The sequence below is a fragment of the Monodelphis domestica genome, chromosome 1, assembly GCF_027887165.1.
Source record: "Monodelphis domestica isolate mMonDom1 chromosome 1, mMonDom1.pri, whole genome shotgun sequence".
NCBI classification, from domain to species: Eukaryota; Metazoa; Chordata; class Mammalia; order Didelphimorphia; family Didelphidae; genus Monodelphis; species Monodelphis domestica.
Window position 1 is genome coordinate 278,479,169 of NC_077227.1, and position 26,075 is coordinate 278,505,243.

Consider the following 26,075-nt stretch of genomic DNA (forward strand, 5'->3'; position numbering starts at 1 on the left):
AATGTTCCATAGCAATTTTGTAACCATACTATTATTTTTTCAGTCTACCTTTCTCTATTAGGATTCTCTTTTGTAGCCTTGTATTATTACTGTGTCTTACTACAGGAAATGGCTATAAGTAGCTGCTTTTAGAAAAAGAATATATTTCTTCTTTAAGCATTAGTGACCAACTTTGAATTGTAGTTTGTAATTTATAAATTTACTGACTATAAATTCAGCAGATACTTTCTTCATAATTGCTTTTGATATTTGAATATAGCCCTCAGAACTGAAAAATGAAAGTCAATACTGCAGAGAATAGTAGTATCTAAATATAAATCTCTGAAACATGCCATCCTAAAATGTGCCCTTCTTCTATCTGTTTCAGCAACTTTGCTGCTTATTATGGAGGTTCCCTGATTCTTTTGGAAGTACTAAAAACACAACCTTCTTACCCGTTGTACCCTTTTCTTCTTGATTGAACGATGTTTGGTATCTTGGGTCATAGCATTCATTACATAAAAGGGAAAAGCAGGATTGATAACTAGAAAACAATCATAGTTAGATATAGCCTGTACTTATCTTTTACATTAATACAAGTTAATGTGGTAAACTGAATTTCTCAAAAGTGCCAGGCAGCCATAAATAAATACTTCCCAAAATGTTTAGTGTTCATGGTATTCTCATACAGCATTTTAAGAAGCTATATACTTCTTTATGAATAAGTTATTTATCGGATTTAAATTTTATAACTTTTTAGTTGAAATTCTCATTTTCTTCAAATTCTCACATTTTTCTTCTATCATTGTCCTACTTCTACAGTTTTTGTAACACTATAAGATTTTATTTTGTTTGCTAGTACCAAAGTTTTGCTAAATTCAGAGTATGAGTGTTTGTCATAATATCATTGAATTTCAGAAAATTATGTAATTATCAACAATTTCTTTACTATTTGGCTACAAATCCTTTAATCTAAAAGTTTTGCTGTGTGAGGAAAACTCAACTCATGCTTGTAGTTCAAAAGAATTGATTCTCTAAAGCCATCTCTTTGTCCAAAAGGGATAGAGATTTGAGACTTCATCCCTGTAGGAGGTGAAGTATACATTATTTTATTTTTTTAAATTGCACCCAGCAAAAAATTTGAAGTTAATCTTGGGTATTATGCAGTGAAAGATTCTTTAGAGTTCAAGTATACATAGGTCCTACCTAAAATGTATAACTCTATAATTATATATCAGTTTATCAATAAACATTTATTAAATGTCTCCCATCTAAAGCAACAAACATCAACAAAATTGAGAATGTTTTTTGGAACAAGGTATGTGATTCCATTGATACAGAGAATTCACAGTAAGTAAACTCCCTCTACCAAAGGAGTGTGACACTTAGTTTTTTTAACTTAGTCATAGAGAAGTAAAGAAGCACTGAAAATGAACAAATTGAATCAATATAGCTAGCATTAGAAGATTACCAAAAGACTTTGTATGCCTTATCCTATAGGATACTTAAGATAACTGTGTGAGGTAGGAATTCAGGAGTTATTATCCCCATTCCATATGTTAGGAAACTAAGGCTCATATAGAGTTTATTTTTTTCCATTTGAATAAGTTTATTAGTCAATTTAGAACATTATTCCTTGGTTACAGTAATCACGATATTTCCCTCCTTCCCCTACACCCACTCTTACCACAGACAACACGCAATTTCATTGGGTATTACACGTGTCCTTGATCAGAGCCCATATGTTGTTTTTACACTAGGATGTTCATTTAGAGTCTACATCCCCAACAATATGCCTTCAACCCATGTATTCAAGCAGTTGTTTTTCTTTGGTGTTTGTACTCCCACAGTGTTTCTTTTGGATGTGGATAGTGGTTTTTCTCATAGGTTCCTCTGAGTTGTTCAGGGTCATTGCATTGCCACTAATGGAGAAGTCCATTACATTTGATTGTCCCACAGTGTGTTAATCTCTGTGTACAATGTTCTCCTGTTTCTGCTCCTCTCACTCTGCATCACTTCCTGGAGGTTGTTCCAGTTCCCATGGAATTCCTCCACTTTATCATTCCTTTTAGCACAATGGTATTCCATCACCAACATATACCAAAATTTATTCAGGCATTCCCCAATTGAAGGGCATCCCCTCATTTTCCAATTTTTTTCCACCACAAAGAGTGCAACCATGAATATTTTTGTACATGTCTTTTTTCTTATTATCTCATTGGGGTACAAACCCAGCAGTGCTATGGCTGGATCAAAGGGCAGACAGTCTTTTATCGCCATTTGGGCATAGTTCCAAATTGCCCTCCAGAATGGTTGGATCAATTCACAACTCCACCAGCAGTGCATTAATGTCCCAACTCTGCCACATCCCCTCCAACATTCATTACTTTCCTTTGCTGTCATGTTAGCCAATCTGTTAGGTGTGAGGTGATATCTCAGAGTTGTTTTGATTTGCATTTCTCTGATTGTAAGAGATTTAGAGCACTTTTTCATGTGCTTATTAATAGTTTTGTTTTCTTTAACTGAAAATTGCCTATTCATGTCCCTTGCCCATTTTTCAATTGGAAAATGGCTTGATTTTTTCTACAAGTGGTTTAGCTCTTTATAAATATGAGTAATTAGACCTTTGTCAGAGGTGTTTGTAATGAAGATTTTTTTCCCAATCTGTTGCTTCTCTTCTGATTTTGGATGCATTAGTTTTGTTTGTACAAAAACTTTTTAATTTGGTGTAATCAAAATTATTGATTTTACATTTTGTGATTTTTTTTTGGTTAGTTTTAAAGTCTTTCCTTTCCCAAAGATCTGACAAGGATACTATTCTGTGTTTGCCTAATTTACTTATAGTTTCTTTCTTTATATTCAGCTCATTCAGCCATTCTGAGTTTATCTTCTTGTAGGGTGTGAGATGTTGATCCAAACCTACTCTCTCCCATACTGTGTTCCAATTTCCCCAGCAGTTTTTTAATCAAAAAGTAGGTTTTGGTTGCAAAAAGTAGGATCTTTGGTTTATCATAGACTGTATTGCTGAGGTCACTTACCCCAAGTCTATTCCACTGATCCTCCTTTCTGTCTCTTAGCCAGTACCAAATTATTTTGATAACCACTGCTCTATAGTATAATTTGAGATCTAGGACTGCAGGTCCTCCTTCCTTTGCATTTTTTTTCATGATTTCCCTGGATATCCTTGATCTTTTGTTCTTCAAAATGACCTTTGTTATGTTTTTTTTTTCTAATTCTGTAAAGAAGTTTTTTGGTAGTTCAATGGGTATGGAACTAAATAAGTAAATTAATTTGGGTAGGATTGTCATTTTTATTATGTTAGCTTGTCCCACCCATGAGCAATCAATGTTTTTCAAATTGTTTAGATCTAGTTTTAATTGTGTGGGGATAGTGTTTTGTAGTTGTGTTCATATAGTTCCTATATTTGTCTTGTCAGATAGATTCTTTAGTATTTTATATTGTCTAGGGTGGTTTTAAATGGAATTTCTCTTTCCAATTCTTGCTGCTGAGATGTGTTGGAGATATATAGAAATGCTGATGACTTATGCGGGTTTATTTTCTATCCTTCAACTTTGCTAAAGTTGTTGATTATTTCGACTAGCTTTTTGGTTGATTCTCTAGGATTCTTTAAGTATACCATCATATGATTCACAAAGAGTCAGAGCTTGATCTCCTCATTGCCAATTTTAATACCTTCAATTTCTTTTCCTCCTCTAATTGCTACTGCTAGTGTTTCTAGTATAAGGTTAAATAATAGGGGTGATAATGGGCATCCTTGTTTCACTCCTGATTTTATTGGGAAGGCTTCTAGTTTATCCCCATTGCAGATGATGTTTGCTTATGGTTTCAGATATATACTCTTTATTATCTTTAGGAAAGGCCCTTCTATTCTTATACTTTCTAGTATTTTCAAAAGAAATGGGTGTTGTAGTTTATCATAGGCTTTTTCTGCACCTATTGAGATGATCATGTGATTTTTTTGGTTTGCTTTGGTTAATGGTTAATGGTTAATATGGTCAATTATGCAGATAGTTTTCCTAATTTTGAACCATCTTTGCATTCCTGGTATTAATCCTACTTGGTCATAGTGAATAACACTGGTGATGACTTGCTGGAGTCTTTTTGCGAGTATTCTATTTAAGATTTTTGCATCTATATTCATTAGGGAGATTGGTCTATAGTTTTCTTTCTCTGTTTTTGACCTGCCTGGCTTTGGAATCAGTACCATGTTTGTGTTGTATAATGAATTTGGTAGAACTCCTTCTTTGCTTATTCTGTCAAATAGTTTGTATAACATTGGGATTAGGTGTTCTTTGAATGTTTGATAGAATTTATTTGTGAATCCATCCCGACCTGAGGATTTTTTTCTTTGGGAGTTCTTTCATGGCTTGTTCAACTTTTTTTTTTTTAATATGGGGATATTTAGGTAATCTATTTCTTCCTCTGTTAGTCTAGGCAGTTTATATTTTTGTAAATATTCATCCATATCGCCTAGATTGGTATATTTATTGCCATATAATTGGGCAAAGTAGTTTTTAATGATTACCTTAATTTCCTCTTCATTGGAAGTGATGTCTGCTTTTCATCTTGGATACTGTCAATTTGGTTTTCTTCTTTCGTTTTTTAATTAGATTGACCAGTACTTTGTCTATTTTGTTTGTTTTTTCAAAGTACCAGCTTCTAGTCTTATTTATTAAATCAATAGTTCTTTGACTTTCAATTTTATTAATTTCTCCTTTGAGTTGTAGGATCTCTAATTTAGTCTTCATCTGAGGATTTTTAATTTGTTCGCTTTCTAATTTTTTAATTTGCATGCCCAATTCATTGACCTCTGCCTTTCTTAATTTGTTAATATATGAACTCAAGGATATAAATTTCCCCCTGAGTACTGCTTTGGCTGCATCCCATAGGTTTTGAAAGGATGTCCTTAATTGTTTCTATGATTTGTTCTTTAACCGGTTATGGAGAATCGCATTGTTTAATTTCCAAATAATGTTTTATTTACCACTCCTTATACCCTTATTTATTATTATTATTTTTATTTTATTATGATTTGAGAAAGTCGCATTTATTATTTCTTCTCTTTCGCACTCATTTGCAATGCTTTTATGCCCTAATACATGGTCAATTTTTGTGAATGTACCATGTGTTGCTGAAAAGAAGGTATATTCCTTTTTATTCTTATTTATTTTTCTCCACATGTCTACTAACTCTTAATTTTTCTAAGATTTCATTCACTTCTCTTACCTCTTTCTTATTGAATTTTTGGTTTGATTTATCTAGTTCAGATAGAGTAAGGTTCTGGTCTTCCACTAGTATGATTTTTCCATTTCATCCTTGAGCTCCTCTAGTTTTTCCTTTAGAAATGTGTATGCTATGCCATTCACTGCATATATGTTGAATACAGATATTTCCTCTTTGTCTATACTGCCTTTTATTAGGATGTAATTACCTTCCCTAATTCTTTTAATTATATTTATTTTTACTTTGGCTTTGTCAGATATTATGATTGCAACTCCTGCCTTCTTTTTATCAGTTGATGTCCAGTAGATTTGGCTCCATTCTCTTACTTTCACCCTATGCATATCTATATTCCTCATGTGTGTTTCTTGTAAACAGCATATGGTAGGGTATTGGATTCTAATCCACTTTGCTATCCATTTGCGTTTTATGGGTGATTTAATTCCATTCACATTCAGAGTTATGATTACTAGCTGTGTATTTCCCAACATTTTGATTTCTACTCCTGGTCCTGCCTTTTCTTCCTTCACTATTTTCTTCTACAGCAATGTTTGTTTATAATCAGTCCCCTTAGTTTCCCCCCTTATTTTACTTCCCTTGCTACCCCTCTCCCTTCTTATTCACCCCCTTATTTTCCTTATAGTCTTTCTAAAATTCACACCCCCACAATCTCCCTCCCTTGTACTGCTTCCCTCCCCACCAGTCCATTTGTTACCCTTCTACTCCCCTATAGGGCGTAAATCTATTATCTGCCCCAATGGATTGGATTGTTCCTCCTTTTTTGGGTCAGTTTCAAAGCACTTAAGAGTTGAGTATTTCCTATCTCCAACCTCTTTGCCCTTCAATACCCATCAATACCCAATAGTGTATTGATGTTCTCCCCCCTCCCGCCATGAGCTTTTTTTTGACATATAAATTTATTTTGACATATAAATTTTGACATATAAATTTTTTTGACATATAAATTTACCCCCATTACTTTCTTTTCTCATTTCTTTTAGCATTAACCTCTTTTTTTAACTTCAGTTGTGTGTGTGTGTGTATGTATGTATATGTATGTATGTTTGTATGTATAGTATTAGTCTCTTGGTTACCAAGGATGATGATTGTCTTTGTGCGTTTTCATCTATGCTAGAAGAGTGTGCACAAAGACACTTGTGCGTGAAGGAGATTTAAGTGGAAAAGTCGATATACAGAGACAGTCCCACTCTCTCGGCATTGGAAGCCTGGGTCCATTGGCATGAAAAGTTGTTACACCTGGAGTCTTCCTCAGCTGCATTGGATGGCCATGTTGTCTTTTGTGCTCCAACATGCCCTAAGCACTCCACAGTGCTTTGCTGCGACGCCCTCTCAGCCATTGAACCTTCTTATTGATTTCTTCTGTCTGTTCAGCCGAAGCAGTCTTCACATGCTGGGTGAGCAAAGCCCTGGTTCACCATGGGTCGACGACCCGATGGCTACCCTCATAAGGTTTGGCCGGCCTGTCAAAGCTGTTGCCCAGGGTGTCAGCTGCCGCATGCTAGCAGTTACTAGGAGCCACAAGTGAGAGCTGGGTGTCAGGTGGAGATTAGAGGCTGGAGAGCTGCCCTAGAAGGGCACGACAAGCCCTCCATACCAGAGATACTACCCCTCCTTGAACACCCCATACCCATATATGTGTATATATATATATATATATATATATATATATATATATGTGTGTGTGTGTGTGTGTGTGTGTATGAATATATATAGACACACATGTATATGTATTTATGCATGTATATATCTATATACCTATTTATGTTGTGTCCTTTCATCCTATACAGTTTGTCACTGTTCCTTCTAAGTGTAAGTCTTCTACCTGTCAAGGTGATATTGACAGTTTTTAAGAGTTACCAATGACCTCTTTTCTTATAGGGATACATATTTTAACTTATTGAGTTTTCTTAAAAAGAATTTTGTTGTTATTTTGTTTCCTTTTTTTCCCTCTTTTTAAATTACCTTTTGATGATTCTCTTGAGTTCTGTGTTTGTACATCAAATTTTCTGTTCAGGTCTGCCTTTTTATTTACAAATTATTGTACTTCTTTTATTTTCCTGAATGACCATACTTTCCCCTATAAGAATATAGTCAGTTTTACTGGGTAGTTGATTCTTGGTTGTAGAACTAGTTCCTTTGCTTTCCGGAATATTATATTCCATGACTTTCTGTCCTTCATGGTGGATGCAACCAGATCTTGCGTTATCCTCACTGTGGTTCTATCTGAATGACTTATTCCTGGAAGCTTGTAATATCTTTTCTTTGGTCTGATAGTTCTTGAATTTGGGTATAACATTCCTTGATAGTTCTTGAATTTGGCTATAACATTCCTTGGTGTTGTCAGTTGGGGATTAAGTGCAGGAGATGATTTGTGGATTCTTTCAATCTCCACTTTTCCCTCTTGTTCTAGGATATCAGAGCAGTTTTTTTGAATGATTTCCTGTAGTATTATGTCCAGGCTTTTTCTTTTGTCATGGTCTTCTGGTAGACCAATGATTTTTAAATTGTCTCTCCTTGAATGATTTTCTAAATCCTCTGTTTTGTGAATGAGATGCTTCATATTTTCCTCAATTTTTTCATTCTTTTGGTTTTGTTTTATAGTGTCCTGCTTCCTTGTGAGGTCCATTGATTCCAGTTGTTGTATTCTGCTTCTTAAAGACTGGATTTCATCCCTGGCTTTTTGGTCATCCTTTTCCTTCTGGTCTAATTTTCTTTGAAGGTCATCTTTCATCCTCTTTACCTAATCTTTCATCTCCTTTGCCTCATCTTTCATCTCCTTTGCCTCATTTTCCAGATGGTTGATTTTGGCTTTCAAGACACTATTTTCTCTTTTTAGATCAAGTGCCTCTGTTTCCAGATGACTTATCTTAGTTTTTAAGTTCTTTTCCCAATTGTCTTCAGCCTCTCGTAATTGTGTTTTGAGTTCTTCCACAGCCTGTATCCAACTCACTGGGAATTCTGATTTATCATTTGCTGACCTCTCCCTCTATGTTCTGTTTGCTGAATAGAATCTATCTATTGTAATTCCTTTCTTCTTTTTCTGTTGTTTGCTCATATTCACCCCTTCTTTACTCCCCATATTTGTCTGTGCTCTTGCTCATCTCATTTGTTTGGTTTGGGGGGCTTCTGTCAGTCTCCTCTCTTGGAGCTTTAAAAGAAGATCTCTCGGTGTAGTCTCTGAGGGAGTGTTGTTGGGGGTTTGAGCTTCCCTGTGCTCTGGAGGCTTTTGATTGGATTAAAGTCCAGCAGTCAATGAGGATGGGTGTGGAGCCTGGGGTTCCCTGAGTTCTGGAGACTGTTTATGGGATTGAGTTCAGCTTAGTTGGGCTGGTTGTGCTCTGAGACCAAAACCTCCTGGAAGGCTAGAGCAAATATGGAAGATTTCCACAGTTCTGGCCAGGCTGCCATGTTCATGCTCTCTCTCTAGCCCCTTCCCCGCAGTCTGTGTTTGATGCTCAGAACTTGGCACAGCCCTGCCCACAAGGTATACCCTCCAGACTAGCAACATTGCCTTCCCAGAAGTTCCCACTGCTGCCTGAGCCTCAGCACTCTAGGTGGAGTGGGGATGGGTCCTGGGACCTTCCTTCTGCCTTCCCCCTAAGCCCAAGTCTCCTTTGATTCTTGTTTTTGGGGGTGTGTACCTTTTGAATTAAGCCCAGCAGCAGGGTTCCTTTGCTCCGTCTTGTTTTTATGTTTGATTTTCAGTCCCCTAGTAGCATTTAGTTTTGGATCGATAAGGAAGCTTATTCAGTGGTCTGAACTTCTGCTCCTTCTAGGCCACCATCTTGATTCTACCTTTCATATAGAGTTTAAATTATCTGCCAATGGTCATATGTCTAAAAAGGGTCAGATATAGTATTAGAGCTTTGAGTTCTCCTGACTTCTTATACAACATTTTTCCCTGTTAAAATGTCTATTTTACAAAGAAGAGACTAGAATCATAACATTTTATAGAATGATTATATCCTATATATATCCTAAATCCTATATCCTAAAATAATAGGAGTTAGAAAGTACCTCAGGGGCACCTAGTCGAACAGTTGTAAAGCCTAGGGAGGTTAATTTACTTATTCAATGTTTTTTAGGAAGTAATTATCAAAACCAAAATTTAAACCTGTATCCTCCAACTCCAGAGTTCCCATGCTTTCTATAATATCTCATTATTTCCCTTGGTTTCTCAACTCCAAGATCCTTGAGGATCCCCCAACAACTTAGTTTAACAAGAATGTGTTAAGTGTTTTCTTTGTGTAGACATTATACCAAGTATGGAGAATAATATGTCAAAACTGAAATATATAGTCCCAATTGTTGACAAGTTTCTATTCTATGATGGTATAAGATTTTGGGGAGTATGAGTATGTAATCCAGATAAGTAAATAGAAAGTATATGTACCAAAAAATTATAGAATAGTTATTTTTTTGATTTGCTTTGTAAAAATAATAATTGGTGAGATATACAAATAGATGGGAAACCTCACCAATACAGGTTTAAACTGTTCAGATACTTTTGATAAATTTAATCAAAAGTATAGTCAGTGATAAAGTGAAGTGAGGGTCAAATGTGAACTTCCCTTCAGGGCCAAACACAAGGACTCTAAAGAGACTATTTATTATAAAAAATAAAATATTTACTGAAATATATAAGGATAACAAGGATTTCTAATTCTAAGGAATTCTAAATCTCCACAAACAAATGAGCTGAGTCTCAGCCAGTTAGAACTCTGAATCTGAACAGACTCAGAGTCCAAACCAACGACCAGATCTTTCTTTGGTTTTCTGAGATATAAACCAGTTTTTGAAGACTGAAATTGATAGTCAATAGTGTTTCCCACGTTGGAAAAAGAAAACACTAAGCTCTTCCAGGTCTTTCCCTCAGACAGAGAGAGAGGAAAAGATCTCCTCTAGTCCTGAGAGAGAGTCTCTGAGTGTGTCTCTGCCAACTTCCAGAGACCAACTACCAACTGACAGAGAGAGTAACTGACATAGAAAAATGGTTATAACTATCAACATTTCAAATTAACATACTCTCTCTGCTCTGCTCCAAACTCTAATTCTTTCTCAGGCCAGCCACTGTACTTCTTATCTCTAAAGTAATAAAACAATACTTATTTTCTAATATCATCCTTACTGCTTGTTTTTAGTAAGGGTGTGAGGATAGATAGAGCAGCAGTGAAAAGGCCTAAAGCAAGAATGTAGTAAACTGAGGTGAAACTTGAAGGAATTTGAAGAGATTAGAAGTGATTGGGAGGCTGTTATAGGCTTAAAGGACAGCCTATGTGAAAGCTTAGAGATTAGAGCTGAAATGTCATGTAGTAGGAATAACAGGTAGTAGGCTTAGTTAACTGGCCTGGAAAATGCTTGAAGGGGAATGTGTTGTTAGTTTGGAAAGGTTGGCTAGTGTGAGGTTATAAAGAGATCTGGTTATGTAGATATAATAATTTTCTCTATAGAGATCATTAAAACTCATGAGAGATGCTGAGGTCACTTAGTTAAAAAGCAGATAGAGGAATTCCGGTCAAGATGGCGGCTTAGAGAAAGCTAAAGTTCAGATCTCCTGAAACCCTTCCTTACCGATCTCAAACCGAATGCTCCTAGGACACCGAAATTCAAAACCATCAACAACATAGACCCCGGGAATCCTCCTTCTGGACCTGGATCAAAAGGTATGCCCCCCCCCAAAGCCAGAACCCAAGATCACTTGGACCTAAGGGGCAGGAAGAAGGAAGGTCCTAGGACCCATCCCCCCCAACCTAGAGTGCCCAGTCTGAGGCAGCAGAGGCAACCTCAGAGCCCCACGGCCTGCTATTCTGAAGGCCACATCCTGAAAACAACCTAACCCAGTCACGGGGGCACCCAGACAGCAGGGAAACAGAGAGGGACGGGGGAGCTCCTAACCCCCTGGGAGGTGCCCTTGGAGCTCCTGAAAGCCGCGGCCCCTCCTCCTCAGAGAGCAGGGTCGTGTGGAACAACAGCAACCCTCAGGGCTGGCAAAAGGGCCTTGGGAGCCAGCTATTCTGAAGGCCACATCCTGAAAACAACCTGACCCAGTCGAGGGAGTACCCAGACAGCAGGGAAACAGAGAGAGACGGGGGAGCTCATAACCCCCTGGCTGGAGCCTTCCATCAGAATATTAGTTCAACCCTGGGAAAGCTAATCTTCTTATCAGGAGTCCTTGCCCTGAGCTCAGGGAAGCCGTGGCCCCTCCCCCTCAGAGAGCAGGATCTTCAGAAACAACAGTAACCCTCAGGGCTGGCAAAAGGACCCCAGGGCCAGCTATTCAGAAGGCCACTTCCTGAAAACAACCTGACCCAGTCGAGGGGGCACCCAGACAGCAGGGAACCAGAGAGACGGGAGGAGCTTATAACCTCCTGGCTGGATCCCTCCATCCCAGTCTCAAGTCTCTGTCTCAGAGCACACTCAATTCAACCCAGGGACTCACCACCAATTCCTGGCTTCCCCAGGAAGACAGAACAACAACTTCATAGAAAGGACAATCTGCCTGGGGGTAAAACCTCTGAACACCAGACAGAGATAAGAAAAGCTAATCCTCCCTACCCAGATAGAGATGGCAAACTACACTGAAGCACAAAAGCCCCCAAATTCCAAAAGAAACAAGAGGAAGGGGGCAACTTTGGACACATTTTATGGAGCAGAGAAGACAGAAGAGGAAACACAAGCAAATGCTCTGAAACCTTCCAAAGGAAATGGAAACTCTCCAGAAACCCATGAAGAATTTGAATTTGAATCAGAAATGATCAAAAAGATGGAAGCCTTCTGGGAGGAAAAGTGGGAAATAATGCAAAAGAAATTCACGCATCTACAAAACCAGTTTGACCAAACTGAAAAGGAAAACCAGGCCTTAAAACAAGAACTAATAAAGCAAAACCAAAAGGCCAAGAAGTTAGAAGAGAACATAAAATATCTCACTAGAAAGAGAAATCCCATTCAAAATCACCTTAGACAAAATAAAATACCTAGGAATCTATCTCCCGAGACAAACACAGGAACTATATGAACACAACTACAAAACACTCTCCACACAACTAAAACTAGACTTGAGCAATTGGAAAAACATTAACTGCTCATGGATAGGACGAGCCAATATAATAAAAATGACCATCCTACCCAAACTTATTTATCTATTTAGTGCCATACCCATTGAACTCCCAAAATATTTCTTTACTGATTTAGAAAAAACCATAACAAAATTCATCTGGAATAACAAAAGATCAAGGATATCCAGGGAAATAATGAAAAAAAACCCCACATATGATGGGGGCCTTGCAGTCCCAGACCTTAAACTATATTACAAAGCAGCAGTCATCAAAACAATTTGGTACTGGCTTAGAGACAGAAAGGAAGATCAGTGGAATAGACTGGTGGAAAGCGACCTCAGCAAGACAGTATACGATAAGCCCAAAGATCCCAGGTTTTGGGACAAAAATCCACTATTCGATAAAAACTGCTGGGAAAACTGGAAGACAGTGTGGGAGAGATTAGGTTTGGATCAACACCTCACACCCTATACCAAGATAAATTCAAAATGGGTGAAAGACTTAAACATAAAGAAGGAAACCATAAGTAAATTGGGTAAACACAGAATAGTATACATGTCAGACCTTTGGGAGTGCAAAGACTTTAAAACCAAGCAAGACATAGAAAGAATCACAAAATGTAAAATAAATAAGTTTTACTACATCAAATTAAAAAGCTTTTGTACAAACAAAACCAATGTAACTAAAATCAGAAGGAAAACAACAAATTGGGAAAAAAATCTTCATAGAAACCTCTGACAAAGGTTTAATTACTCAAATTTATAAAGAGCTAAATCAATTGTACAAAAAATCAATGGGCAAGGGAAATGGATAGGCAGTTCTCAGATAAAGAAATCAAAACTATTAACAAGCACATGAAGAAGTGTTCTAAATCTCTTATAATCAGAGAGATGCAAATCAAAACAACTCTGAGGTATCACCTCACACCTAGCAGATTGGCTAACGTGACAGTTATGGAAAGTAATGAATGCTGGAGGGGATGTGCTGGTGGAGTTGTGAACTGATCCAACCATTCTGGAGGGCAATTTGGAACTATGCCCAAAGGGTGACAAAAGAATATCTACCATTTGATCCAGCCATAGCACTGCTGGGTCTGTACTCTAACAAGATAATGGACAAAAAGGCTTGTACAAAAATATTCATAGCTGCGCTCTTTGTTTTGGCCAAAAATTGGAAAACGAGGGGATGCCCATCAATTGGGGAATGGCTAAGCAAATTGTGGTATATGTTGGTGATGGAATACTATTGTGCTCAAAGGAATAATAAAGTGGAGGAATTCCATGGAGACTGGAACAACCTCCAGGAAGTGATGCAGAGCGAAAGGAGCAGAACCAAGAGAACATTGTACACAGAGACTAATTCACTGTGGTATAATTGAATGTAATGGACTTCTCCATTAGGGGCGGTGTAATGTCCCTGAACAATCTGCAGGGATCTAGGAGAAAAAACATTATTCATAAGCAGAGGATAAACTGTGGGAGTAGAAACACCGAGGAAAAGCAACTGCCTGACTACAGCGGTTGAGGGGATATGACAGAGGAGAGACTCTAAATGAACACTCTAATGCAAATACTAACAACATGGCAATGGGTTCGAATCAAGATATATGTGATACCCAGTGGAATCACGCGTCAGCTACTGGGGGTGGGAGGGGGGAGGAAAGGAAAATGATCTTTGTCTTTAATGAATAATGCTTGGAAACGATCAATTAAAATATTATAAAATTAAAAAAAAAAGCAGATAGAGAAGAGGTTTCAGGATACAACCTTGTGTTCACCCATGATTAGGAAGTGCCATAAATGATGTTCCTTCATAGAAAACTAAGGAATAGTCAAATATGGCTTCAAGACTGGGATATAATAAGTGATGGTACTCTCAACAGAATTAAGGAAATCACAAGGATGGGTACTTTTGGAGGGGAAATGAGTTCTTTTATGAAAAGGCTGAGCCTTCTGAAGCAGAACTCATTTGTTCTCAAAATGAATCCCTCCTTTATATACCTCAAATTGTATCTAATAGATAGCTAGTTCCAAAAAGAGATGTGGATTGGATATCTGTCTCTCTGTCTCTCTCTCTCTGTCTGTCTGTCTCTCTCCCTCTGTGTGTGTCTCTGTGTGTGTGTGTGTATACATATATATGTATATGTATGTATATATATATATATAAACACATTGAAACTGATGAGAGAACCTAAATATAGTGTAGAAATGCCAAGAGAGACCCTAGCATACATACCCAGGTTTAGTGAGTAGTACATGGTTGTTAATCCTTAATTGAGCTTGAGTAGGAATATAACAGAAAGCATTTTCATGAAAGCCATGAGAGAAAAGTATATAAATGCAAAGGGTGGTCACTAGTGTTAAATACTAAAAAATTATCTTTAAGTATAGTGACTAAAAAATGTAAAACATCAAATGAGTTTTGATGATTTATGAAAAATATGTCTAGAATGGAAGAACATGAATACAAGCAGCAACCCAGCTGAACTCTCCCAGCATTCTCCTCCAAACAAGTTTAAAATAACTCCTAAAATTAAATTTTCAAGTAGTAGAGCCAGTAAAAGGTGAGGCATTTTTCAAGCCTAAGACAATAAGAAAGTTAGCAGGAGAGGCCTATGACGTTGGGGTAGGCAGTGGAAGTGTAAGCAATAGCAGCAGTTTTGGGGAGCTCTCAGGCCAGAGATGGAAAGAAAGATTAATGAATGTCAAAGGATGATACAGGGGACCCTTTGCTGGCACTGAGTGTAGCTGGTACAGATTGGCCAGTCTATTCCATATAGATTTCTGGATCACAATTCCTTGGAGAGGGGGAGAAAAGTGCTTGGAGCTATAGGGAAGCAAGAACCTTTCCTAAGTAGATATCAAAATGCACACTAGGGGAACAGTAACTACATCTCTTCCTGGATCACACTACCTTGGAAGCACCAAAAAGTTGCAAACCCCCAGCAGCCCCCCCCCTAAAAAAAACCTGGTAACTTGGGGCAGTGCCTCCCCACCCACAGCAAACAGAGCCTAACTTTAATGTAATGTTTAAAGTCAAGAAATAGGCTGGGAAAATGAACAAAGAATAAAAAGGAACTTGATCACAAAATGCTACTTCAGTCGCAGGTAAGACCAGGACATAAACTTAGAAGACAACAACATGAAAGCAGTTGTAAGTAAAGCCTCAAAGATGAATGCTAACTGAACTCAAACCTAACAAGAATTTCTGAGTTAAAGAAATAAATGATAATGAGAGGATAAATGAGAGTGTTCAAAGAAAATTATGAAAAGAGAATTAACAGAATGGTAAAATAGGTACACAAAATACTGAAGGGAATAACAATTAAAAACCAGAATTGACCAAATCAAAAAATAGATATATATGAAAGCTCCCTGAAGAAATAATCATAAAAATTAGATTTGGTCAGGTGGAAACTAATGACTCTATGCAGTATCAAGAAACAATAAAGCAAAATCAAAAGAATGAAAAAATAGAAGAAAATGTGAAGTATCAAATCAGAAAAAGAACTGACCTGGAAGATAGATTGAAGAGAGATAATTTAAGAATTAATGGACTACCTGAAAGCCATGATGAAAAAGAGCCTAAACATCATATTTTAAGAAAGTATCAAGGAAAACTGCCCCAGTATCTCAGATCCCCAGGGTGAAATAGAAATCAAAAGAAACCACTGATCACTTAATATTTTACTTAAATTTTATAACTTTTAAATCAAGGAGAATATATTGCAAGCAACCAGAGAGAAACAATTCAGATATCATGGTACCACAATTAGAATTACATAAGATTTAGCAGCTTCCATATTAAAATATTAGAAAGTTTAGAATATGATATTTTGGGAAGCAAAAGAGTTATAATTACAACCAAGAATAATCTATCCAGTTTGGGATGATTTCACATACATAACTGAAATAATTTTGCTTCCTTTTTTAATGGGTAGGGGAGAAATTGGAAAGTGGGAGAAAATTTAGAACTCAGCATTTTAAAGGAATACTAAAAAGAAATAAATAGTAAATAATAGTTAAAAGAAATGTCAGGAATAGTAGGTTGGAGCCAGACTACCTAGCCCTTTAGGCTTTACATTTTATCCTAAATGCCCTAGGGTAGCATTGAAGGGTTTTGATCAGGAGAGTAAAAATGGTCAGATCTGTGCTTTAGGAAAATTATTTTAGTAGTAATTTGGAGGATGTATTGGAAACATAAGTAACCAGAAGTTGGGATGTGGTCAGTAATAATGACCTGAATTAAGGCAATATATGTGAAGAAGATTAATGTGTTAAATGTAGTAGAGGTAGTTTCACCAGGACTTCAGGTATGATAGAGAGAAAAAATAAATCTATGAAACTGGATGACCAGGAGAATGGTGATGACCTCTTTCTTAATGGCTTCATCTTACCATATTTCTGAGAGAAATCTCATGTTAATTCTGGTTGACTCTTGTATTTGGCCTCTTTATTAGAATGACATTTGTAATGTATCTGGAGTGTTGATTCTAATGTGCTGTGGTTGGTAAGACACAAAATAAAATGTCCCTTGTCCTCTAGCTATAGAAGTATCTATTTTTCATATTCTGTTGCTGTCAGTTCTTACCCAAGACTCCTCATAGTAATATAATTTTCCAGATGTTAAAGGAAAAACTTACTATATAACATTCCTGATGGAGATCTAAGGTATTTGAAACCAGAAGTATTTGAAAGTAGCTACCTAAATCTTTTTTTCATAATTGAGCACTAAAATCACATTTATGCTGGCAAGTTTGCTATCATTGATTTTATAGGGATAGCTGTATTACCAAATTTTTATCAGACTAATTTTCACCATCACTTCTGGTGAACTAAAAAAGTATTAATTTTCCCTTTTCCACCTTTCATTATTTTTCCTGCCTCCCCTTTCACGATAAAAAAGCATTTGTAAGACTTGTACAAAAATATTCATAGCTGTGCTCTTTGTGGTGGCCAAAAACTGGAAAACGAGGGGATGCCCATCAATTGGGGAATGGCTGAGCAAATTGTGGTATATGTTGGTGATGGAATACTATTGTGCTCAAAGGAATAATAAAGTGGAGGAATTCCATGGAGACTGGAACAACCTCCAGGAAGTGATGCAGAGCGAGAGGAGCAGAACCAGGAGAACATTGTACACAGAGACTAATACACTGTGGTATAATCTAACGTAATGGACTTCTCCATTAGTGGCGGAGTAATGTCCCTGAACAATTTGCAGGGATCTAGGAGAAAAAAACACTATTCATAAGCAAAGGATAAACTATGGGAGTAGAAACACCGAGGAAAAGCAACTGCCTGAATACAGCGGTTGAGGGGACATGACAGAGGAGAGACTCTAAATGAACACTCTAATTCAAATATTATCAACATAGCAATGGGTTCAAATTAAGAAAACATGTAATGCCCAGTGGATTTACGTGTCGGCTATGGGGGGTGGGGGAGAGGAAAAGAAAATGATCTATGTCTTTAATGAATAATGCTTGGAAATGATCAAATAAAATATAAAATTTAAAAAAAAGTGTTTGCCACTGTCATATAGTAGTTCCAGCAAAGAGTTAAAAAAAATAAAATAAAATAAAAAGCATTTGTACAAAATACAAATATTCATGTGATGTCTTTAGGCTTGAAATTGTCCTTTGATAAGTTATGTTTATAACCGTTGTTTAAAATTGCTTTTAGAGTTGAAGGAGGGTAGCAAGATGGAGGCTTTGAGCTTTAACAAATGCAATCTGACTTCTCTTAAACAAACAGTAAATTTATTTAAGTTGATAATTAGTAGTTTGGGTCAGGATGGCGGGCTAGAAAGTTCCCTAAGCATTTAAAAATCTTATCTGTCCCAGATCCCTCTGACCCACAAGGGTTTCTTTGGTCTCCAGCAAAGCTGGAGCTACACTGACTTCCTCTCTATCTCTTTTAAAACCTTTCTATCATACTGCTTAGTCTGTGCCCACCAACAAAAGTCTTTGATGAAGTACAGATCTAGTAGTTGGATAAGGAACCTAGTGACCAGACTGATCAAGTCACCACAAGTTCAAATTGACGTTAGTAGAGGTAAAGTTAAGATGATAAGTGCAGTCTTCACAGGAGTTCAAAGATGTCTCTGGGTTAAAGGAATTGCTGGCTGAAGCTCACAGAGACACAGGACTAAAGTAGGTTTGAGATCTGCATTAGAGAGAGAGAGCTAAGTCCAACCACTGTGACATTCTCACTCCTCTCTATCTTTTCCCCTACTCCTGGCTGTTAGTTAACTGTACCAGAACACTCTGGTAGAATTCCAAATTCTCCTCCTGCATTCTGACCCTTGCCTTCCAAGCCAAATCTGCCTTTTCTCACTCTGCCACACATCATCTTTTCCTGAATTCTGATATTCCTGTCTTTCAGAGTACAGAAATTATGTTTGTTAAGTTTGTTGAATAGCTTAGTACAGTATCTGAAATAAGCAAATGCTCAGTAAAAGATTGTTTATTAATTAGTAACTCTTACATAAGTTTTTTTTGTAATTTGTAGATTTATAATGAGTTTTAATGAGTTATTTAGTCTCATTAGGAGAAGAGTTTAATTCAGAGTACGGGTTTGTGATTTTTGTGTTGTCCCCTTTACGTGGGGAAGACAGAGGTATCTTCTGTGGACCCTTTAAGGAGAGAGGACAAATATCAGTGAAGCAGGAATTCTGGGCTCCATCTTCTCTGACACTGAGAGGACAGGAGTCTGAGTGACAGTAGTAACAGTTGAAAAGAAAGGAAAGGAAGATTTTAGTGTATTGAGATACTTTTGTTGGGAGGTGAGATAAATACTGAGTTGAGAAAGTGTGGTTACTGAAAAGAAGCTTTTTCCCTCTCGGCCACAGGGGGCGATAAAGAGCAGTTTTGTGTCAACAGTCACAGCCCTGCTTTTTCTGATACTGAACAGAGAAACTGCTCTAACTTTTCTCTCAAGAATTTACAATTTGTATAAGTTGCTTAGGTTTATATATTTAAAGTTCATCATTTTACTGTAGGTTAAAATATAGAATTTAATATTTAGACAGTTGAGCATAGTTAAGTGCAGGTTCATCTAGAACGAGAAACAGCTTCATGTGAAGCATTTGGTGGGGTTTTTGATTTTATGTAGAAATCTTAGTGTATAGGTTAAGAGATTCATATCCTGTTTCTAAACCCTGTCTTCTTTCTCTGCCTCTCCTCATAGAGATAATAAGTTAGTTGTATTAGACTGCCTCAAGCCTTCAATCTACCATCTACAATAAGTTAACCATTGATAGTTATAGTGATTATTACAGTTGGCTTTCTGCCTTCCATCAACTAAGTAGTTAACCCTGACAATTTAGTTTAGCAATACAGCTGGGCAATCAAACTATCAATACTCAATACCAACACAGTCAAATCAGTTATATTAATGACATTTATTATACTGCAAATATTTAATATAACAACTGACAGTTTCAGTTACTATAGTGCTTGGCTCATACTAGATTTTTTACTTTACCCATAACAGTTGTCTTTAGCCCTCTATTAACCACTAGTAATTAATTTAATAATATACAAGATTTAATATACCAATTATAATTTCTCAACATACAAGATTTATATACTTGCTACAGTTATCAAACCTATAAGTTTTAATTTGATTATTACAAATTTTAATGACAAAAATTATAACTAACCCCTTTCTACTTAATATTTATTATTTACTATTTAGTTTCCAAAAGACATATCAGTAATAGGTCATTAGGTAACTTGTTAAAAGTTGATTTTGCTGAAAATTTTGAGTAATAATCAGGTACTTGAAAATTTAAGACTATAATCCATACAAACTAAAGATTCAAACACTTAGAGGAATTTTTTCCTTCTGGATAGAGGATGTAAGATCTATAATAAATTTAGGAGATCTCAGTTCAAACAATGAAATATTTATGACTGATAATTTTTATATATATACACATACTAACTAATTTTGACATTTCCACATTTTTCTGTCTTCAGGGGTAAGACAAATATAATGTGACAAAGAAATTGGTAGTAATAATTATAGCTTGCATTGATGAAATGAATATTGATTGTTTCTCGTCTTTTACATTGCAGTGGTCATTGTTAGTTACCATTATTAGTAATAATATTTGTAGGTTTATAAGGTTTACAAAGAACTTTCTTTACCACAGTCTTATAAAGTATTTCATGTTGATATTGTTGGTTCACTTGTATGGGGGGCAATACTTAAGAATCAGAGATGCAATTTTTTTTATCTTTTTCCTCAAGGCTACATAGTTAATAAGTAAAGGAACTGAAATTGAAGCCCAAGTGTCCTGACTTCAGGTCCAGGGCTCTCATTACTACAAACAAAAAGGATGAAAAAAGGATTTATCCCAATATGCTGAGGTTTGTCATTACTCCAACTTCTGCATATCTGAGATTTAATAATATATGATGCTGGAAAAAGATAATTTATCCTTTTGGAACATGTAATTTCCTTTTAAGCAAGTACCACTTCATCATCATTTTGTACTTCCCACAGTCCTTGATTAGATGATCACATTCTATCAGTGCTGCTGAATTCAACTGAATTTTGACCCATTTAAAGGCAAGTCTTTACAGAAAAAACTAAATGTTCTGCTTATTCTAAGTCTCAAAAGCTCTACTACTCCCTTCTATCCTCATTCACTATAACTTTCTGTTAAAATTATTTACCATGATACTTCCCTTGTCTTGCCTAAATTTTTAGAATTATATTGTGAAAAAGTTATTCTTCCATTACTTTCCAGAGTAAGTTTGTTAAAACTATCAAACTTTTTAGATATCTGACAATTGGGGGATGGCTAAACAACTTGTGGTACATTAATATAATGGAATATTATTTACTATAAGAAACTTTGAAAGTTATAAGAATTCTGATCAAATATAGTATTAATTTCTGATTCCAGCATGCTGAAACATCTATGGTTTAATTGAGTTAGGGTACAGAATGAAACATATTTTGTATTACAGGCATTAGAATAATACATAGAACAGAGACAATACAACAAACCATACTGAATTTTGTGAAATTATATTGACAAACATCAGGCCTCAACTTTGTCCCCATACTTGTGGAGGAGGAAGACATATAGGAATATAGGAGTACTCTCTGCCTGTGGCACAGAATATTCAACCAGAGAACTAAAAAGCATAAAGAATTAGTGCAAAGTAACAATGAGCATATTGTGGCTATACCAGCCCAGAAGGAAAGGTAACTTATCTATAGCTAGGGCACCTCTTATCCCTCTAGAAATTATTTGGGGAAGGAACAGGAGGCTGATGAAAATGTGGAAGGAAGCTGGTACTTCCTTCATCAAACAAGCTGGTGATGATTTTGGGAATACCACTCTCTTATGGTTATCCTCTTATCTGATCAGTCATTCACAGTATCCTTTGCTGGATCCTCTTCCATTTCATGCCCTTTAACCATGTGTTTCACAGAACTTTGTCCTGGGATCACCTTCTCTTGTCCTTCTGGTGTTTTACTTGCTGATCTCATCAGATCTCATGAATTTAATTACCATGTCTTTGCTGATGATTCCTAAATCTATCTCTCCCACCTTAACCTCTCTACTGACCTCCGTTCTCACATCTTTCACTGCCCTGCAGTTGCCTCAAACTAGTCCAAAACAAAATTCATTATTGTTCCTTCTGAACCCTCCCCTTCCTACTTCCCTGTTATACTTGGGAGCAATCACATCTTCTCAGTCCCTCAAGCTCTTAATCTAAGCCTTGTGACTTCTCCATTCCCACTGTTTCTCACTCCTCATATTCATTCTCTTGCCAGTTTACTGATTTCATCTTCACAATGTCTCTTAAATATGCCCCATATTTCTTCTCTTACACTACCAGCACTCAAGTTCAAGTCCTTATCACCTGCATTCTTGAACTATTGCAATAGTCTCCTTGGTGGGTCTACCTATCTCAAGTCTCTCTCTGTGTCAGGCAACCCTCCATTGAGGCGTCAGAGTGATTTTCCTAAAGCACAGGTCCGACTATATCACTTCCCCTTCTTATAACTCCAAAGTGGCTACTGATTGCTTCAGTATCAAAATAAAATCCTCTATTTGAGGCTCAGATACCCTCATACCATAGCACCCTCCTACCTTTCTAGGTAAGTTATAAACCTTTCTCTTCACCATATCTTCAGTCCAGTGACACTGGCCTTCTTGATTAAGATACCCCATCTCTCAGCTCTGAGCATTTTCCCTGTTATGATTTTTTTAAAATTTCTTTAATTAATCTAGAATATTTTTCCATGGTTACAAGATTCATGTTCATTCACTGCCCTCTCTCAACCATCCTCCTATAGCCGACCCACAATTCCTCTGGGTTTTGCATGTGTCATTGATCAAGACCCATTTCTATGCCATTGATATATGCACCAGGGTGATTATTTAAAGTCTTTATCCCCAGTCATATCCCCATCAACCCTTGTTATCAAGAGGTTGTTTTTCTTCTGTATTTCTATTCCCACAATTCTTCCTCTGAACGTAGATAGCATTTTCTTATAAGTCCCATAGAAATGACCTTAATCATTGAATTGCTGCTAGTAGAGAATTTCATTATATTCCATTGTGCCACAGTGTATCAGTCTCTCTGTACCCTGTACTCTTTTCACTCTGCATCAATTCCTGGAGGTCGTTCCAGTTCACATTGAATTCCCTCAGTTCATCATTTCTTTGAGCATAATATTGTTTCATTTCCAATAGTCACAATAATTTGTTCAGCTATTCCCCAATCGAAGGTCATCCCCCCATTTTCCAATTATTGTACCCTCCCCCCCACAAAGAGCACAGCTATGAATATTTTGGTACAAGTCTTTTTCCTTATTATCTCTTTAGAGTAAAAACCCAGCAGTGGTATGGCTATATCAAAGGATAAGGAATCTTTTAGTACCCTTTGGACAAAGTTCCAGATTGCCATCCAGAATGCCTGGATGAATTCACAACTCTATCAGCAATGCATTAATGACCTAATTTTGCCACATCCCCTCCAACATTTATTACTTTCCGTTGCTGTCATATTAACCAGTCTGCTAGGTGTGAGGTGGTACCTCAGAGTTGTTTTCATTTGTATTTCTCTGATGATAAGAGATTTAGAACACTTTTTCATGTGTTTATTGATAGTTTTGATTTCTTATCTGAAAATTGCCAATTCATGTCCCTTGACTATTCATCAATCAGAGAATGGCTTAATTGTACAATTGATTTAACTCTTTATAAATTTGAGCAATTAGACCCTTTTAAGAGTTTTTTTGTTATGCAGATTATTTCCCAATTTGTTGCTTCCCTTCTAATTTTGATTACATTGATTTTGTTTGTACAAGACCTTTTTAATTTAATGTAATCAAAATTGCTTATTTTGCTTTTGTAATTTTTTTCTAATTCTTGCTTGGTTTTAAAGTCTTTTCTTTCCCAAAGATCTGTCAAGTATACTATTCAGTGTTCACATAATTTACTTATAGTTTCCTTCTTTCTGTTGAAGTCATTCACCACTTCTGAGTTTATCTTGGTGTAGGGTATTGTAAAGATTAAAATTAATATCCAATACTCCAGTTATTATATTTAATAATATTTATTAAATATTTACCTTGAAGTATGAGGAAGTAAGGCTAGGGAAAAAACCAAGCTCCACTCCTCCCTCCTCCTCATGGATCCAGAGAGAGCCATTGTGGGCAGAAACAGAAACTCAAAACTCCCTCCATGTAAGGAGATGCACAGACAGGAGAAGGGGATTGTGGGATATATATAGATATATTAAAGTCTCTAGGGTTCAAGATTCTAAATCAATACAGTGTGAGATATTGATCTAGACCTAATCTCTCCCATACCGTTTTATAATTTTTCCAGCAGCTTTTGTCAAATAGTGAATTCATTGGCCTCTGCCTTCCTTAATTTGTTAATATATGAACTCAAGGATATGAATTCCCCCCAAGTACTGCTTTGGCTGTAATCTCATAGATTTTGAAAGGATGTCAATTCATTGTCATTTTCTTCAAGGAAATTATTGTTTCTATGATTTGTTCTTTAACCTGATTTTGGAGAATCATATTTAATTTTCAATTAATTTTTTATTTGCCTCTCCATGTATCCTTACTAATTATTATTTTTATTGCATTATGATCTGAAAAGGTTGCATTTATTATTTCTGCTCTTTGGTACCTGTTTGCCATGTTTTTATACCCTAGTACATGGTCAAACTTTGTGAGCATTGTAACAGTTAAAATTAGGGAATATGGGGAGACTGAGGCAGGTAGAAATTAGTTTCTCTCTGCAAGGAGTATTATAATTTTTAGAGGTTTATTAAAGGTTAAAGATTAAAGAATATACAAGTAAGAAACATGTGCCTAGGCCAGAGGCCTAGACAAAATAACCTCACATCACGGAAGAGACGCCTCTGCTCCAAAACAGAAGTCCAAAAAAGAGCCCAAAAACCTTTGCCACCAGCTTAAATCCTTCCTCAATATTGGCCCACCTCAGAATTCCCATGAGATTACAAAGCATTTTGGGGAAGTGGAGCAAAGGCTTGTGGGAATTGTAGTCCTGTATTTGAGTCTATTTTTTACAGCATACCATGTGATGCTGCAAAATAGGTGTATTCCTTTTTGTCCCTATTTATTTTTCTCCATATATCTATTAACTCTTAATTTTTCTAAGATTCCATTCACAGCTCTTACCTCTTTCTTATTTGTTTTTTGTTTATCTAGATCTGATAGGGAAAGGTTCAGGTCTCCCACTAGTATAGTTTTACTAACTTTTTTCTCCTTCAACTCCTCTAATTTCTCCTTAGAAATTTGGATGCTATACCATTTGGTGCATACATGTTGATTCCTGATATTTCTTCATTTTCTATACTGCCTTTTGTAAGGATGTAATTGCTTTCCTTTTGTCTTTTAATTAGATCTATTTTTACTTTGGCTTTGTCAGATATCGTAATTGCAACTCTTGCCTTCTTTTTCTCATTTGAAGCTCAATAGATTTTAATCTAGCCTTTCATCTTTAATCTGTGTGTGTCTACCTATCTCATGTGTGTTTCTTGTGAACAACATATGGTAGGATTTTGGTTTCTAATCCACTCAGCTTTACTTCCACTTTACAGGTGATTTCATCCCATTCACATTCAAAGTTATGTTTGTTTTCTCTCCTTGTCCGGCCATTTCCTCTTTCACTAGTTCCTTCTACATCAATGTTCTATTTTAATCAGTCCCCCTAATCCCCACCCTTATTTTACTTCTCTTTCTCCCCCCCTCCATTCTATCTTTTATTTTTCTTTTGGGGTCTTTTTAAGCTACCCCACACATTCTTCCTCCCTAGGATTGCTTCCCTCCCCACCCTCTCTTTCCTTCCCCTCCCTTTTTATTTCCCTTTAATTTTTTTATAGACTATTGAATTCCCTTCTCCCTCTCTTTCCCTCCCTCTCTTTTTTAAACTCCCTGCCCCACTCCCCCTCTTAGTTTTCCTCTTTCAACTTCCCTATAGGGTAAGATAGAATTTGATACCCCAGTGAATCTAGAATATCTTCCATCTCACAATTGATTTTACTGAGAGTAAGGGTTGAGTATTAACTTTTAGCACTCTCATCCTCTCCTCCTTATAGTTGTATTCTTCCCCTCCCCCTCCCATGTGCCTTTTTGTGTAGTATAGATCATCCTAATTTTCTTATTCCTTCAAGTTTTTCTTGGTGCTATCTTCTCTCCACTCCCCTTCTTATTCTTTTAATATATGAATTTAAATCACTTAGTATCCCAATATCTACCTATGTAT

At 36.5% G+C, this 26,075-nt stretch overlaps 1 protein-coding gene and 1 long non-coding RNA gene across 14 annotated transcripts in view; one reads left to right on the forward strand and one right to left on the reverse strand.

The window, feature by feature from the left end:
- The window catches only part of GPHN (gephyrin), an 852,406-nt gene that overhangs the window by 239,878 nt on the left and 586,453 nt on the right, over nt 1-26,075 (forward strand). The window lies entirely within an intron of this gene.
- The window catches only part of LOC103099241 (uncharacterized), a 55,189-nt gene that overhangs the window by 11,837 nt on the left and 17,277 nt on the right, over nt 1-26,075 (reverse strand). The gene's annotated exons all lie outside the window — the stretch shown is intronic.